At 35.9% G+C, this 18,219-nt stretch overlaps 1 long non-coding RNA gene across 5 annotated transcripts in view; it reads right to left on the bottom strand.

The window, feature by feature from the left end:
• Positions 1-18,219, bottom strand: part of LOC118541227 (uncharacterized) — a 191,898-nt gene that overhangs the window by 33,800 nt on the left and 139,879 nt on the right. For 4 of the 5 annotated variants that reach the window (XR_013447809.1, XR_013447811.1, XR_013447808.1 and 1 more), the window contains one exon: positions 11,711-11,759. The exons of the other annotated variant lie outside the window; for it this stretch is intronic. This is a non-coding gene — a long non-coding RNA (uncharacterized LOC118541227). The remainder of the gene's footprint in view (positions 1-11,710; positions 11,760-18,219) is intronic. 5 annotated transcript variants of the gene reach the window in all.

Here is an 18,219-nt window from a genome sequence, read left to right on the forward strand (position 1 = left end):
AAGTGTCTGACTCTTGATTTTGGCTGAGATCATGATCTCAGGCTCGTTAGATGGAGCTTTGTGTAGGGCTCTCCCTCTCCCTCTCCCTCTGCCCTTCCCCCCAGCTTGCACACACTCTCTCTCTCCAAAATAAGTAAATAAATCTTAAAAAAAAAAAAGATAAAAAAGAAAAATTAAGTAACAGTTACAAATTTAAGCCACTATTAAGTGATGGAGCTAATTTACAAACTCCAAGATGTAATTGATACTAGGATTCATTGCCTCTGATTTCCCACTTTTTCAAGGCCATGTTCCCTTCAAGTCTACATCATTTTCATTCTTTTCCTCTCTCCCACTCAGGACTCAAGAGTTTAATCAATTCACCGTGTGGTGTTGAGTAGATGTAGTACCCCTTCCAAGAGTCTTTGAATTTTAAAGAAGACAGCTAAAAGAAACAATGATTAATCAATAACAGTGGTACTCAAAGTGTGGGCTAGGAACCCATGTGAGTCCCTGAGATCTTTTAAAACGACCTATGAGGTCAAGGTTTATTTTATAACAAATCTAAGATATTCATTGATTTTTCACTCTTATTATTTTATAAGTGTATAGTGGAGTTTTCCAGAAGTTACATGATAGGTGCTATCTCAACAGATGAATGCAGAATCTAATTGTCTCTATGAAGCCAGACACTAATCAGATTTGCAAAAATGGGGCAGGAGAGGAGGAATGCCATTCTTCTCAGAATTTTTTTGTTTCATTTTGGAAAATGTAGTTCTTTTATATGGAAATATTATTAATGTTAACATATAAGGGTTTTATATTTTAAATTTGTTTTAAATTTTAATACAGCAATATCAATAAATTTAACTCACGTAAGTAAGAGCTCTCTGGGGCCCTCAGTCATTTTTAAAGGTATGAAAATATCCTGGGGCAGCTGGGTGGCTCAGTTGGTTAAGCATCTGACTCTTGATTTTGGCTCAGGTCATGAACTTCTGGCAGGGAGATCTAGCTGCAAGGGGCTCCCCGCTCAGCAGGGAGTCTGCTCCCCCTCTGCCCTTCCCCCCCTGCTTGCACACACACACACACACTCTCTCTCTCTTTTTCTCTCTCAAATAAATAAACAAGTCTTTTTTTTAAAAAGGTGTGAAAATATCCTAAGACAAAAAAGTTTGAGAATCACTGAAGTAGATACATCATTCAGTAATAATGATGTCCCTGTTAATGGCTCCAGTTCAGCAAAAAAAAACCATTTTGTAAGATGTGATATTTCTAGCAGCTTCAATCTGTTCCACGACAGGAACCCCTACTCAAGCTAAGTTTGATTTCAAGTTCTCATCACTCTTTCAAGATCTTTAAGAAAAGCAAATAGTGCAGCCTACTGAAATTATATTCAACCCCAATAATCAGGGACTAACAACTCATTTGTTTTTAAATCTAACATTTTTGGGGGTACCTACCTGAATCAAGTTTTTAATACAATCAATATTTGGCAGTGCTAAGACATAAACCTAAATTTTCTTATTCTGAATTAAGTGCTCTTTCCCGTACATTGCCACTAAATAATGTCTTAAAGCAATTAATTTAAATACACCCAAGAAGGAACATCACATCACTGTGCCAGTACATTCTCTCTCTCAATCTTTTTCTCACACACACACACACACACACACACACAAACACACTTCCCTATTAATAGAAACTGACAGAGGTAGACCCACATTTTCTGAAATAAAAAGAGAAATCACTATTTTGACCTCTGCATTCTCATGGCAAGATAGTCAATGAAAACAATGACAAAAAAGTTTCTTGCTTCATTTCCACTGATAATAGCATTACTGAGCTACTGAGCTGTTACCCTGCAATATTCACTATTCGTGATGTTTTTCATTCAGTGTCTCAATCTTTACAAAAATCTGTGACTAAGTATTATTATCCCCATTTTACAAACAAGGAAAGTAATGCTTTGAGAGAGTAAATAATTCGGCCCAGATCACATGGCTATTCCATTGCAGAGCTGGGATGCATACCCTAAATTCTCTATGTATAATGCCTCAGATTCTTAACCAGCTCTTTATTCTCCCTTGTAATTTTAATTATTATTAATTCTCTATGTGATACATGGAATGGAATTACTTGCATGGCTGTTACATGGTTTGATAGCCCACAGTAAAGATGGTGGCTGGATATGGTACACAAGTGCAGGGGGAAAATCAAGTTTTATTCCTATTATCTACTAGCAGACTTTTCTTTTAAGATGGTTTTAGTTCCTACTGTGTTATGGTTCCTTGAAAGTTTAAACAATAGGTCACGAAGCAAATGAAATGATTAGTAGCAGTATTTATTCACCCAACTATTCTGAGTTCAGTGAAAAATAATAAATTGACTCTCTTTTTTTAATGTAACTGAAACACTAGAGAGAGCTCATGCAATCTAGAGAGTATGGAAAGAAATATGGACAGTGGTAAGTACAGTTAATTGAACATTTTACAGAACATTGAGAGAGTTCAGGGAAAGTGCGTTTCCCATTTTTTATCTTCCCATGTTTAATGAAAATCCACCTATTATGACTGCATAGAAAAAGAAGAAATAAAAGAGAATTATCATTTTTATTTCTACTTAGTAGCTCATCCAAGCATTTGAGTTTGTTGGGTCTAGAGGCAAAACATGTGGAGAGTTAGTTGAAAGAGAGAAGAGAGAGCAAAGATAGCTGCCTTCAATCTCCCTCACACAGACTAAAACCTTCCTTTCCTGCTTTAAAGTATGTATTTGAAATAGGCAAAGATCTCCCTTCAATTCCCAGGACTCCCATTTAGTGCTTTATTTCTCTTCTATCTTTCCAGTGGGGTGCCCCACTCCATTCTCCCTAGGGCATCTAGCGCCCAAACGAACTAAAAATGTACCTGATCGGCTCTGGCGGCATATGGTGCCCATGTCTGATGCCACTTAAATTTCATTGATGATAAAAATCAATAGGTTAGAATGAAGCCTTAGGATAAAATTTCAGAAAAGGTGATTAATAATTAGCAGCTGGGTTTTTGAAAAACAATTGCTACTTTTTTTTTTAAAGATTTTATTTATTTATTTGACAGAGAGAGACACAGTAAGAGAGGGAACACAAGCAGGGGGAGTGGGAGAGGGAGAAGCAGGCTTCCCGCTGAGCGGGGAGCACGATGTGGGGCTCGATCCCGGGACCCTGAGATCATGACATGAGCTGAAGGCAGACGCTTAACGACTGAGTCACACAGGCACCTCCACAATTGCTACTTTTTAACCTAATCATTACATTTTCAAACCAAATATTCAGTAGCAAATTGTCTATAGATCTTATTAGTGATTTCATTTTCTGCATGTTCACTTTCTGATGATTATGTAATTCTTCCATGAAACATTTTAGAAGACATTTTATTTAATTTTTTCATAGCTTATACATATTAGACCCTAAATGCATATTATCAAGGAAAAAGAAAAGGAGGAAGGGAGGAATAGGAAGAGTCCAAGGAAAGGAAGAGAGAAAAACCAAGCTTTTATTAACAGGAAAAGATGCTTTCAAGGGAGTTCACCATTAAAAAATACTGAAAGTCACCACCCTTCACCTCAGGGACCCCAGGTCCTAAAAAGAATAACAAGAGTAAAATCCCAATAGGCAGAACTCCTATTGGCTAGAATAATTTTATGAATGTCAGACCACAGTGCAGGGGCATATGGATAAAATCTTGGAAAAAGCATATTTTACTGATAGAACTCTGCTCTCCAACATGCATGAAATCTCAAACATAAAAGGAAACTCAGGAGCATCCTGTCCAATCCTCAAACTTACCAGTCAAGGAGCATGGAAAGGAAGGGAGGGAGGGAGGGAGGGAGGCAGGAAGGGAATCGACACTCAAAATGATAAAAATTTATTCAAGAACAGATAACTAGGGAGATGATGAAACAATTCTATAGTCCCCATCTTATTCCCAGTCCAGAATTTTTTTCCCACAGCTCCACTAGGATTCATTCTATTTTATGACTTGAACTTAAGCCCACCCATTTTCTAGATGCACTCTCTGGAGAAGTTTGGCAGTGCCCATAACCCCATGTTCTCTTACTACCTACCTTTTAATTTTTTTTTTCCTTAACCAAACAAGGCATCCACATCTCTATGATGTTTGATTTCCAAAGAGAAATAAAAATATCAACACCGCACGTTCTAGCCATTCTGCTTACTCCCAGCTCCACTCTCTGCTCTACTATTGCTCTGTTTTGCATACTGAGGTAACTAATCTTATAAATGAGCTAGACACCCTTGCCAACTGATTTCCACCTGGGTTTGGTTAATGGAAGGAGAAAGTAGGAAATTGGAGGATGAGAGGAAGAGAGAAACAACGTTATTTCCACCCGAGTTCTCCTGCCCACAGCCCTAGAGTGGCATCTATCACTACATCTCCCCATGGCTCCAGCTCACACAGAACAGTTCACCTCTTCTTAGAACCGGCTCCCACGAAACAGCCCTCACCACGGATCTAGCTCCCACCTATATACCTCTGTTTGGGAGCTCTGGTAACGACATCGCCTCCTGCTGTTCCCCAGGCATAGATGATATTGATTTCCTCCTATTGCCATATCATAACTGACTCACCATTCCTTGTTTGGCTTTTCAGATCTTCACCTGTGTGACTTTTTCTTTTTCTTTGTTTTTTTTTGTAAAAAAATCTCTACTGGAAATACCCGGAGAGTTTGCTGCTTCTCGACTGGCCCCTCATGCATCTCAGTTACTGAGCTAATATTTTCTTTCTTTAAAAGTTACCTCTTTCTCAGCCCCCGATGTCCTCCCATCCATCCACACTCTTCGGTAGCCCTCAGTCCCCAAAGCCAAGACCTCACATAGGTAACGTTTGTGGACAGAAGGAAGATGGATACTTAATCTGAGATACATGGTGCTCCTCTATTTCTTTTATGGGCTACCTTATAAATGACTGTAGCCCAAGAACTCAGTATAGAATATAATTGATGAAAGTTAACATTTAGTCTAGTAGTGTCTATGTCTCCCCCAAAAGACCAACAGACAGACACACGTGCACACGCACACACACACACACAATTTACTCCCACATCTACAGAGAATGATCATTGTTCCACAAAGTTGGAAAAGAACTCTGACTTTTTTATACGATTTGGTAGTAGCACAATATACCTAGTGTTTGACAAATTTCAAACCAGACAAATGTATACATATATATGCCAACTTGAAGATGATATGTGTAAACCAAGATGCTACAATAAGCTTGATTACAAATTGTCTTACAAAATAATTCATCATATTATTCCTTCAAGTATCAAACATCTCTAGCATATTTAAAACATGATTTACCAAAACTTATATTATGCTGGCAAACATTTCTTACCATGAGAAAAAACATCAACATAGACATGTCATTATATTCAATCTAGTAGGATCCAGTTTTCTTGAGTTCCGAGTGCCAAAATCTACAGTGGAGGCTTTCCTAGTGAAAGCATTACTCAGGTTATTATAGAATAAATAGCTGAATATTTGGGTTATATCCTACTATGGAGCATTTGCCTCATAGGTTTTCCTTTAAAATAATGGAGATTTATGCCATGGACATTTAAAGAAGGAGGTATTCTAGGGCACTTGGGTGGCTCAGTCGGTTGAGCGCCTGGCTCTTGGTTTCAGCTCAGGTCATGATCTCAGGGTCCTGAGACTGAGCGCTGAGTTGGCTCCGTACTCAGCGGGGAGTCTGCCTTGGATTCTCTCTCTCCCTCTGCCTCCCACTTTGCCCACCCCCACACCCCATTCATGAGCATGTGTGTGCTCTCTCTCTCAAATAAATAAAATCTTTAAAGAAGGAGGTATTCTAGAACAGTCAGGAAGTCTGGAGAACAAAGTTAGGACCTACAGATCATATTTAGGGCACCCCATTAGGTGTTTTCCTTTGCATCAATACAGCAGTCATAGAAAGCTATAGGTGAAAGTATTTGCCTTCTCGTTATAATAAACCTCCAGTGTTTGACAAATTACACTCAACACTTCAGTCAAGCTTGATAAATGTGCACTAATTTATTGACAGTGGTGAGGGAAAATAAAGGGAGGAAGCAGTATAGGGAACTCCATAGACTCATTTTTACCTCTCTATTGGCTCTGCTGCAAAGCAAGGAACATCCTGTTGCAGGCTCTACATCCAGAAACAACCAACAACAAACAGCCCAGAAGTGAGTGGCCACCCAAGGCAGGACTAGGAAGGACTACAGAAGTAGATTCAATGGGAATGGCTTTCTTAAATGAAGACAAAACAAGAGCCCTTATTTCCCAATAAGCACTAAAGCAAAGTGACCTATAAAAGTTTGGGGGTAAGGGAGGAGGGAGTGGGGTAGGGAGGCTGGAAATTGGATGACATAAGGTTTGTCATATTTGTGCACAAATATATTAGAATTCTATTTGTCCATTCTAGACAATCCATGTTTTTCCATGAAAACACAGTAACAGTAGATTATTTACAAGAATAAAGAGTGATTATAAAATTTGGTACATTTCCCTTATGAGAAAATCAAAGGTATCAATTAATATTTAAGGTGCATTCAAAAGTGAAAGAGCCATGGCTTGGAGAAACATTATTTTAATGCCATTGGTTCGTGAGGGGAGATGAGCTTACTGTCTGATCACTCAGTAAGTTTGTGGACACATGTTGCATTGTATGTTCTTTTCTCTTTTTTTCAAATGCAGTTGTCACCTTATAAACTACAGAATTTTGAAAGGTTTGAATTCTCTCTCTCTCTCTCACACACACACACACACACACTGGTTTCTATAATTCAGGTCAATTTTCTGATGAAATTGTGGTTTACAAAATCTAAGATATAATTTTATTTTTTATTGCTTTCACTTTCCTGTGAACACTTAAGTTCTAAAAATTCTAATTTTGGTTGTTTCTGTGTCATTTTTTCATTTACCTTTCAAAGATTAATAACTCTGCTAATTATTTTCAAACAGAAATAGTAGTCAGAGGGCAAGACTGGAACTAGGAGATATTCATGATGAGAGAAATCCAATAATTCTCTAGTTTTATCCCTCTAGCTGCATCAAATGAACTTAATGGTGAAAGAGATGACAGTCCTAACCCAACCACCACTTGTAAATTGGAGTTAGTAAAGACATCTTTACATGCTTATTGATAACACTGATTTTTATTACCAGGGGAAGTCAAATGCGTCTAAACCTTGTTGTATGTCTTACATGAAAGCCCTGCCCCAGAACCACAGCAGGCCACCTTACAACAACATCTACAATCCAACATCAAGGACATTTTGAAATCAAATCACCAGAATGCTTTGCCAAGAGCTAAGCAGGGGAGGGGTTTAGAGTAACATAACGGAAATTACAGTCAAGTGAGTAAATTAAAATTGCTTAAAGTTTCCTTCAAAGCCACTTCAAAATTATCTTGGAAAGCAAAACTCATATAGTAGGAGAAAGTGGGTAAAGATCTCAGATGAGAATGGCCAATCTGATGCCTTATCACACATCCCAGGTCTGTTAATATGCTTACTACGTATATGAAACAATGTTGTTAGGCAAGAATACAGAATGATTAAAAAAAAAATTATGCAGGGGCGCCTGGGTGGCTCAGATGGTTAAGTGTCTGCCTTCGGCTCAGGTCGTGATCTCCGGGTCCTGGGATCGAGTCCCATGTCGGGCTTCCCGCTCAGCAGGCAGTCTGCTTCTATCTCTGCCTCTCCCCGCTGCTTGTGCTCTCCCTCTCTCAAATGAATAAACAAAATCTTTAAAAAAATTATGCAGATCATGGTATACTATCTCTAGTGATGATGTCTATAAAAATATGTAGAAATGTGAAGTGATTAATGACAAAACAATTGTTAAACAACTTTTCAACAATCTATCTGATGGTTTTTACAAGAAGGAACACTACTGAGTAGAAAAAACAGTAGGGTGAACAGGGAGCCAAATTTCTGACACTCACAGCCACAGGAAAGCTGGCTCGCATCCAACTCATCCCTGCACCTATGACGTCATATACTGACAACTAGGAACATTGTAACTCAAATAATTTGCTCCTAGATCATCTCAGTACTCATAAGGTAGTAGAGATGGTAAATATGGGAGCAGGTAACTGATTTAAATACTTTGTGAAGTTTCATCTATAGGCAGATCATGAAAGCTGAACACGAAGGATTATTCTACTACACAGATTTTTCCTAGGTTTTAAGAAGGCAGGGGTCAGAGGCTTCTAACTCACTGCTTAAGTGCATTATTTTTTCTGTGGAGGAAACGAAACTAAAACAAAGTTGTTAATCTGCTTATAACCTTATTAATTGAGTAATTCAATTCATATAACTGTATGTTAACTAACTGTAATTAAAATAGAAACTTTAAAAAAACTATAGAGTAATTCATAAAACCAGTGTATCAAGCAAATATTCTCCCCAGACTTAGTGCTTAACCACTGGCATGGAAAACTATTAATATTTTTACTGCAAAGCACACGACTGCTGGGTGAAAATGAAGTTTGAGAATGGACAGAGAGAGTTGCTTGAGTCAGTATTAAGAATTAAGTAAGTAATTAAGAATCTTATTTTCACTAAAAAAGTCCCGTTACAATAGTTTTCCTGAAATAATAAAAGAGCCAAAGCTCAAATAACCTTTCAATTCACCATATAAAAATTGAGTTTGATGTCTCAATAAGATGATAAACATATAGAAATTTCCACAAGAATAGCTTTAAAACTTTGTATCATATCAACTTTTTAGGGTAGTTGTAGATGTCTTCAGTGACTGAAAGGGTGAACCTATTATTTGTATCTGTACTTTTATGGGAGTCTGGGTTAACATAAAAAAAAAAAAAAAAGCACCTCAGGGGTGAATTTAAAACGTGGCTTCATCTCTTTATAATTCAGCCTAACAATCATAATGTGATAGACTCATCACAGAATAGCATCTACACTGAATTAGCAAATGCAGGTAAAAGATAATTATTTTTCTTAATGGAGAATAATAAAATATTGCTTTATATTGAAGCATATATAAATATATTTTAGAGTAGAACTAAACTAGTGAGGCTTACTACGAAAAAGAGTGCTTCAAATGAATTTGTGTTTATAGTGCGCCATTTCGGGCAAAACCTACAGATGCTGCCCTCCACCCTAACATTTCTTCGACCCTGAGGAGATATTTTTGTCAAAGCATATGAAACATTAATGCAGTTGATACAAAGTTGGATTATTATCCTATCGATGTTATTGACTAGTTCTGTGACTTTGGAAATATTAAACTTCTCAGAATCTCAATTTCTTCATCTTCAAAGATACATAACATCTAATTCACAGAAATATTTTAATGATTAAATGTAACTGTGATATAAAAGTCAGGAAGACTTGCTCCTTGTGCTTATCAACAGTCACTGTGGAGACAAGCACTGAGGCAAATAATGCCTATAGAATATGGTGAGCGCTTCATGGAAATGACTTCAAAACTCTCTGAAAGCTCCCAGGAAAGATGGCTGAGTTTTTTCACTGGGGATAAAGAAGTTACACAGAGAGTGTGCACAAAATAAAGGATGTGGCCAGAGAAGCTGAGTAAGAAAAAGAATAAGTAACCAAACAAAGGGAGTCATACAACATAAGTGGTTGAGAGGATTTTTAGCAGGTAATGCAGACAAAATGGTGGATGATGATTGCGGATGAAGGTTCAGGCTAAATTAAAGAGGCTCCAGTATATCTTGTAAGTACTTTGACTTTACATTATATAAAATGGAGAGTCAGTGGGGAAATAGAATATTTGGGGTTTTTTAAATTTAGAAAAAATTGACATATTGTCAACACTGTATACATATGAGGTGTACAAGGTGTTAATTTCATACATTTATGTATTGTAATATGATTACCACCTTAGTGTTGGCCAAACCTAACAGCCCTATCATATCACATAATTATGTCTTTTTTGTGGTAAGAACAATTAAGATCTAGTCTCTCAGCAACCTAGCTTCTTTGAAGTTTATAATACAGCATTATTGACTATAATCACTGGCTGTACATTAGATCTTTAATACTTATTTATCTACTAGTTGCAAGTTTGTACCTGTAAGCAATATCTATTGGGGAGAGTATATTGCTTTCAGCAGCAGTCTGGAGCAGATATAATAGGGAGACTCACAGATAAAGGAAAATGTCATAACAGTCAATAGCCAAGAGAAGAAATGATGAGAAAATTATAAAACAACAATTTATATAATGTTAGGGTCAAAAAAACCACTTTTCTAAAATTTAAGAACATATAAAAAAATGAGAAAAAAAGAAAATTGTATGACAATGCACTAAATATAAGCAAAGATATACTCAGAGGTAAATTTATGATAAATATATAGGATAATTACTGGCCTGGAGAAATTATAAAAATAATTAAATTTAAAAAATAAGAGTAAAAGTAAATTTGAAACAAAATGAAAATAAAATGAATCCAAGAGCTTATATTTTCTTTAAAAAAGAATATTGATAGTAAATCCCTAGAAAATCTAGTCAAGAATAAATGATTGAATAATAGGTAAATAAACATGGAAAAGGTGGTCTGACAACAAGTAAAAGGACTGTTCGTTTAAATTACCAGTAGATTAAATGCAAATCTGTGTGTTAATATATTTGAAAAGAAATTCGTAAAATAATTTTCTGAAAAAGAAAAAAGTATAAAAGCAACCCAAGTGTCCATCAATACATGAATGGATAAAGAAGATGTGGTATATTACACACACACACACACACACACACACACACACACACACACACACACGAATATTACTCAGCCATAAAAGAGAATGAGATCTTGCCATGTGAAACAGCATGGATGGGCCTAGAGGGTATAATGCTAAGTGAAACAAGTCAGACAGAGAATGACAAATACCATATGATTTCTTTTTTTTATATATTTAAACATTTTAGTAAGATTTTCATTAACATTTAAAACAAAAATATATAGATGCATATATAATTTTATACAGATGTGATCATAATCTGCAAGTTTGCTTTCCCCTTTTCTTTTTGCTCGCTCTCCCTTCTCTTTTTTTTCTTTCCATCAAGTAACCCATGTTACTCTTAGGATACATCCTTCCATATTTCCTCATGCTTATTCATATACACACATATATAGGATTTTGTCAATATTTTGTGGGATTATATTATACATACTTTTTTGCATATTGTTTTTCTTTTCTTTTTTTTTATTATGTTTAGTTAACCAACATCATTAGTTTTTGGTGTAGTGGTCAACGATTCAGTTACGTATATCACCCAGTGCTCATCACAACACATGCCCTCCTTAATGCCCATCACCCGGTTACCCCCTCCCCCCTCCCTTCTGTAACCCTCACTTTATTTCCCGGAGTCCAGAGTCTCATGGTTTGTCTCCCTCTCTGATTTCTTCCCATTCAGTTTTCCCTCCCTTCCCCTATGATCCTCTGCACTATTTCTTATATTCCACATATTAGTGAAACCAGATGATAATTGTCTTTCTCTGCTTGACTCATTTCACTTAGCATAATCCCCTCCAGGTACATCCATGTCTGATTTCATTCATACATGGAATCTAAAAAAACAAAACAAATGAACAAACCAAGAAAAAAGACACAAACAAAAAACAGACCTTTAAATACAGAGGACAAACTAATGGTTGCCAGAGAGGAGGCTGGTGGGGGGGATGAGTGAAATGGAGGATTAAGAGAACACTTACCGTGATGAGCTGTAAGGAACTGTTGAATCATTATACTGTACACCTGAAACTAATATAATACTGTATGTTAATTATACTTCACATTTTAAAAAGAGATCTAATACAGTTGACATACAGTATTGCAAAAAAATTATTTTTCAAAATTTACTCAAAGAAAAACAGAAACCTAAAAAGAATAGTATTCAGGTAAGGAAGGTTAAAATACATGAAAATATTGGTATTTTAAAAGGCTTGGAGGGCGCCTGGGTGGTTCAGTCGTTAAGCGGCTGCCTTCGGCTCAGGTCATGATCCCAGGGTCCTGGGATCGAGCCCCACATCGGGCTCCCTGCTCTGCGGGAAGCCTGCTTCTCTCTCTCCCACTCTCCCTGCTTGTGTTCCCTCTCTCGCTGTGTCTCTCTCTGTCAAATAAATAAATAAAATCTTTTAAAAAAATAAAAAAAATAAAAAATAAAAATTAAAAAAAAAATAAAAGGCTTGGAAACAATTTTACTAAGATGCCCCTTATGCATTTAACATTTCATTTCAATTATTAGTAAAAATATAACAAAGTTTTAGTGGATCGATATCTAAAAACTGTTATACAAATAATAAGCAACTGAAAAATGTAATGAAGAAAAAAGATTGCATTTACAATGAAACTACCAAAACATATAAAGAAGCTACCAAAAATTATATAAAATATCTAAGAATAATCCTAACAATAAAAAATGTGGCCCCATAGAAAGTAAGCTCCCAAACTTTACTGAGGATAACCACAGATCTAAATAAATCATCTAGAGGCATCTAATGGGACTAAAAATAACAGGGAATGAGCTAATTTTGCCAAATCTTAACCAAGTAGAAATATTATTAGATGATTTGAAATTACAGATTATTGAAAATGGAAAATAATTGGAAATAATAAGTTAATATTTACATAGTGTTTACTATGTGCCTCAGTACTTTTACATATATAACCCACATAACCTTCATCTCTATACCAGGGGTGCATATTATGCTTTTCTGCATTTTATGCAGCAGGAAATAAAAACTCAGGGTAGGGAATTGCTCAAGATCACATAGCTAGTAGATTTTTCGAACCAAGAAATAAATCCAGACTCGAAAACCCACACTCTGACGTGCTATGATATTCAGCCCCTCGATCCCAAAAACTGAAGACAGTTCAAATAAATTAGGATGAATATATATGTCTTTGAAATATGGAAAATGCTTAGATATAATGTCAAATGAAAAATGAATAAATAAATGAATGAAAATAAATGAAAAAGGAATAAATAAAACATTATAAATAATATAATCCCAATTTTATTATTTTTGCCCATTTGCATTTGTGTGTTTAGGAAGAGTGCATTAAAAGAAATTGGACAGAAATACACCAACATGTTAAGTGTGGTCTGTAGTAAGATTATACCTGATTTTGAGCTTTAAATACACTTCAAATCTTCAGTAAGCAACAGGTAGTATTTGTATTAGAAAATAAACAATAGGCACGTTCTGCATGGAGCACTGGGTGTTATACACAAACAATGAATCATGGAACACTACATCAAAAACTAATGATGTAGGGGCGCCTGGGTGGCTCAGTCGTTAAGCGTCTGCTTTCGGCTCAGGTCATGATCTCAGAGTCCTGGGATCGAGCCCCGCATCGGGCTCCCTGTTCGGCGGGAAGCCTGCTTCTCCCTCTCCCTCTGCCGCTCCCCCTGCTTGTGTTCCCTCTCTCGCTGTCTCTGTCAAATAAATAAATGAATAAAATCTTAAAAAAAAAAAAAAAAACTAATGATGTAATGTATGGTGATTAACATAACAATAAAAAATTTTTTAAAAAAGAAAAGAAACAATAGGTTGAATGTTAAAAATAGATATAAATGGTGACCATAGATAGGAAAAGATAAAAATTTGTTTTAAAATAATATTTTACTTAACTGAGTCAGATCAACCCTAGAAAGTTTCCCTCTCTAACTTTTCCAAAGTATATGAAATCAAATAAGAGCCAATCATAAGCAAAGCTAAAAGGACCCTTCCCAATTCTCATCATACCCTTCCCTCCTGTTCCCAGACATATGATACCATAGGCTAAGAGGAATTAAATTTATTAAATTTGTATTTAGAGGAAAACCCCAGAAAATCACATATTTACACATTTCAAACAGTATAAAAAGTCTGTTTTAGCCTTTTATTACTCAGTTAGTACACAAAGATCAGCAAATTATGCACCAATCTGCCCAATTACAGATTGTGTAATCCTAGGGTCATTGCAGGCTTTTTCTAAACACATTTCTCTAGTGCAGGAAATGAAAGAAAACAAAGCAGTCAAAGCTTTTGTATTATTTTATACCTAAATGAAAGTGACAAATAAGCTAGAATATTTTATCTTTTTGTTCAAATACTAAAATCTTTCATTTTTATTGTTAAAAGTACAATATTGCTGAAGCATTAATCTAATGAACCCTCCATGATGATGACTGATTTAAGCGCCCCTTTAGTCCTCTTCTTGCTCAAAAACAAAGCCCCCTCCAAAAACATGGATGTTTAACTGCCTCATTATCTGCTGGGATATCCCTCCCGAGGTCCACTCCTCCTAAGTCACGGGTGTCAAGTGAAACCCGGAAACCACAAATCATCCTGCGGTAATAGAATCCTGCCATAATGAAAATGTCAGTGCTGGCCTCGATCTACAACCACAGCTACGTTCAGCTTTCAGTTTTTATTTAAAAGGCTTAATTGGAAGTTTTTATTACTCCCAATTAGGCTTTTTAATTAAAAGGAAAAGTTGAAAGAGGCTGCAGGCAAATACTGCTGAAACCCTATCAGCATAAAATCAAAGGAAATAAAAACAAAATTACGCTACTGTAAAACATCAGTAGCAGGCGCAGCTTTCAATAAAGTTTACCTCTGGTCACATTTAATGTTATGGTTAGCACATTGACAGTGATGAAGTGGACATGACTGATTGGAAAAACCAGAGTGTATCCAATGTAACAATAAAATTCATCAAAATGATACTTAAAAGACCACATTAGCATTCAAGGCAAAAATCTACCAAAATGCACAGTTGACAATTCAAGTAGTTAGCAACTCTAATTCACCAACATGGCACTAACTCTACACACTAATGCAGACTCTTAAAATCTCTTTAACAAGTGGAATACTACGTATAAACAATGTGGGTAAGTGTTTATTGTTGTAAGATGATTAGCTTTTGAATTTCTTAAAGGATTTTTCCTTCTATATAAAACTTCAGCTTGTCATTATTGTCGAGTTTTGCACTAGTGATGGTTTTTTAATTCAAAATGAAATTAGAAGTTGCATTCTCTTCCATTTTTGGCATCTTTTAAATTCCACGTAATGTCTTGAGAGCAAAATAGAGCTTCTTACATAAAGGTGAGTTCATCCTCAGAGATAATAGGAATATGTAGAGATATTAGATCCATACCAGACATGATTTTGTAACTAATAAACTTGGATATTTATCCTGACTTCTATAAATTACACTAAGAGTCGGAGGAGATATTTAAAATGACTCGTATGTAAACTGTGATATTAAGGAAGTTATTTCTGGGGCACCCGGGTGGCTCGGTCCATTAAGCGTCTGCCTTCGGCTCAGGTCACGATCTCAGGGTTCTGGGATTGAGCCCCACGTCTGGCTCCCTGCTCAACAGGGAGTCGGCTTCTCCCTGTCCCTCCCTGCACCCCCTCACTGCTCATGCTCACTCTCTCTCTCTCTTTCAAATAAATAAAATCTTAAAAAAAAAAAAAGATGTTATTTCTTCATGAGCTTTCCAACTCACAGATTAGATTAATACTTGTCCCCAAATCACACCTACCAAATTTTGGGGGAAAATATACAAATGTCTATGCAGAGAGGGTAAGTTTTAGTATGATATCAAGGCTGACAGAAATCTTTGTTGTTTATGTCCAGTCATTTAAGGAGTTCATATTTTAGCAACTGAAATCTTGACTAAAAGATAACATAGTATAATGCAACCCTTCTGCCTTTTTCTAGAGACAATAATCACGTATAATCTCTTTTAAGAGGAGACATTCACTAAACTTGTGCAAGACTGAAGAAGAGCAGTGGGTATCTTTACTGTGTCTGGATTATAAACCTCTTCCGTCTCCCTGCGTTGACTTTTGTTCCCTACAATTCATTCCCTGCATATCAAATTTTCATAAGGCATAAATCAAGTCAGGTCATTCCCTTGCTTTACACACTCTTTTATGGCTTCTTATAGTGGCTAGAATAAAATTCAAACTCATAAGCTTGGCTTATAAATGCCCTGACTGATCTGGCTCATGATTTTAACCTTATCTTGTATTTCCTCTCTAGGTTGTTTATTTGACATACTTCTATTCATCCTTATGAACTTCTCTCTTAGAACTGCTTTCGTTGCATCCAATAAATTTAGGTATTATCGTTTTTCCATTTTTGTTCATTTCAATATATTATTTATTTCATCTTTGACCCATTGGTTGTTGAGGAGTGTGCTGTTTAATCTCCACATATTTGTGAATTTTAGTTTTCTCCTTGGTATTGATTTCTGGTTTCATATCTCTGTGGTTGGAAAAAATACTTGGTATAAATTCAATCTTTTTAAATGATAATACTTGTTTTGTGACAAATACTTGGTATAAATTCAATCTTTTTAAATGATAATACTTGTTTTGTGACCTAACATATGACCTCATCCTGGAAACGGTCCATGCTTTAGAAGAATGTGTATTCTGATGCTGTGGGAAGGAATGCTCTGTATATGTCTGTTTGGTCCATTTGATCTAAAGTAAAGTTCAAGTCCAACATTTCTGCATTGATTTTCTCTCTGAATGATCTATCCATTATTGAAGGTGGGGTATTGAAGTCCCTTAGTATTACTGTATTGTTGTCTATTTCTCCCATCAGATCTATTAGTATTTGCTTAATATGTTTAGGTGTTTCAATGTTGGGTGTATATATTTACAATTGTAATAGCCTCTTGATAATTTGGACATTTATTATCATAAAATGACCTTGTTCACTCTTACTACTGTCTTCCTGTTAAAGTTTATTTTGTCTGATATAAGGGTAGTTACCCCTGCTCTCTTTTGGTTACCATTTGCATGGAATATCTTTTTCCTTCCCTTTACTTTGAGCCTATGTGTGTCTTTAATTCTAAAGTTAGTCTCTTATTGGCAGTGTATAGTTGAATCTTATTTTTTATCCATTTAGCTACTCTATGACTTTTGATGAGATAATTCGAGCCACTTACACTTAAAGTAATTGTTGATAGATGAGGACTTACTAATGCCACTTTATTGGGTTTTGGCAGTTTTGTAGTTTCCTTGTTCTTTTCTTCTTCTCTTGCTGTTTTCCTTTGTGAATTGATAATTTTCCATAGTGGTATGCTTTGATCCTCTTCATCTTTTGTGTATCTATTGTAGGTTTTGCTTTGTAGTTACCATGACGCTTACATAAAACATCTTATTTGATAAAACAGTCTATTTTATGCTGATAACAACTTTGATCACACACAAAAACTCTACTCTGTTACTCTTCCCCCCTTCTATGTTTCTGACATCACAATTTACCTCTTTTATATTGGTGTGCCTTAACAAATAATTGTATGGGTGCTTGGGTGGCTTAGTGGGTTAAGTGTCCGACTCTTGATTTTGGCTCAGGTCATGATCTCAGGGTCATGAGATTGAGCCTTGCATCAGGCTCCATGCTCAGCCAGGGGTCTGTTTGAGTTTCTCTCCCTCTCCCTCTGCCCCTACTCCTGCTCGCACATGCCCACAACATGTGCTCTCTCTCTCTCAAATAAATAAATAAATCTTTAAAGAAAATTATTGTAGCTTTAGTTATTTTTAATACTTTTGTCCTTTAACCTTTTTACTAGAGTTACATGGTTAACACGTCACTATATTACAGAAGTAGAGTATTCTGAATTTGAATATATACTTACTTTTGCCAGTGTGTTGTATATATTGTCTTCATGTTATTAATTAGCATCCTTACATTTCAACTTGAAGAACTCCTTTCAGCATTTCTTGTAAGTGGTAATGAACTCCCTCAGCTTTTGTTTGTCTGAGAAAATCTTTACCTCTCCTTCATTTCTGAAGGACCACTTTGCCAGATAAAGTATTCTTTGTTGGCAGTTTTTTTTTCTTTCAGCACTTTGTATTATCCCACTCTCTCCTGGCCTATAAGGTTTCTGCTGAGAAACCCACTGATAGCCTTATGGGGATTCCCATGTAAGTGACAATCTTCTTTCGTTGCTTTTTATGATTCTTTGTCTTTGATTTTTGGCAGTTTTATTGTAATGTGTCTTGGAGATCTCTTTAGGTTGAGTTTGGGGACCAATAAACCTCATGAACTTGGATGTCCACATCTATCCCCAGATTTGGGAAGCTCTCAGCCATTATTTCTTTAAAATAAGCTTTTGTCCCTTTCTCTCTCTCTTAAGACTCCAATAATTCACAGATTGCTTCTCTTAATGGCATCCATAGTTCACACCTTCACTTTTTTTCATTCTTTT

The sequence above is a fragment of the Halichoerus grypus genome, chromosome 5 (genome assembly GCF_964656455.1).
Source record: "Halichoerus grypus chromosome 5, mHalGry1.hap1.1, whole genome shotgun sequence".
NCBI classification, from domain to species: Eukaryota; Metazoa; Chordata; class Mammalia; order Carnivora; family Phocidae; genus Halichoerus; species Halichoerus grypus.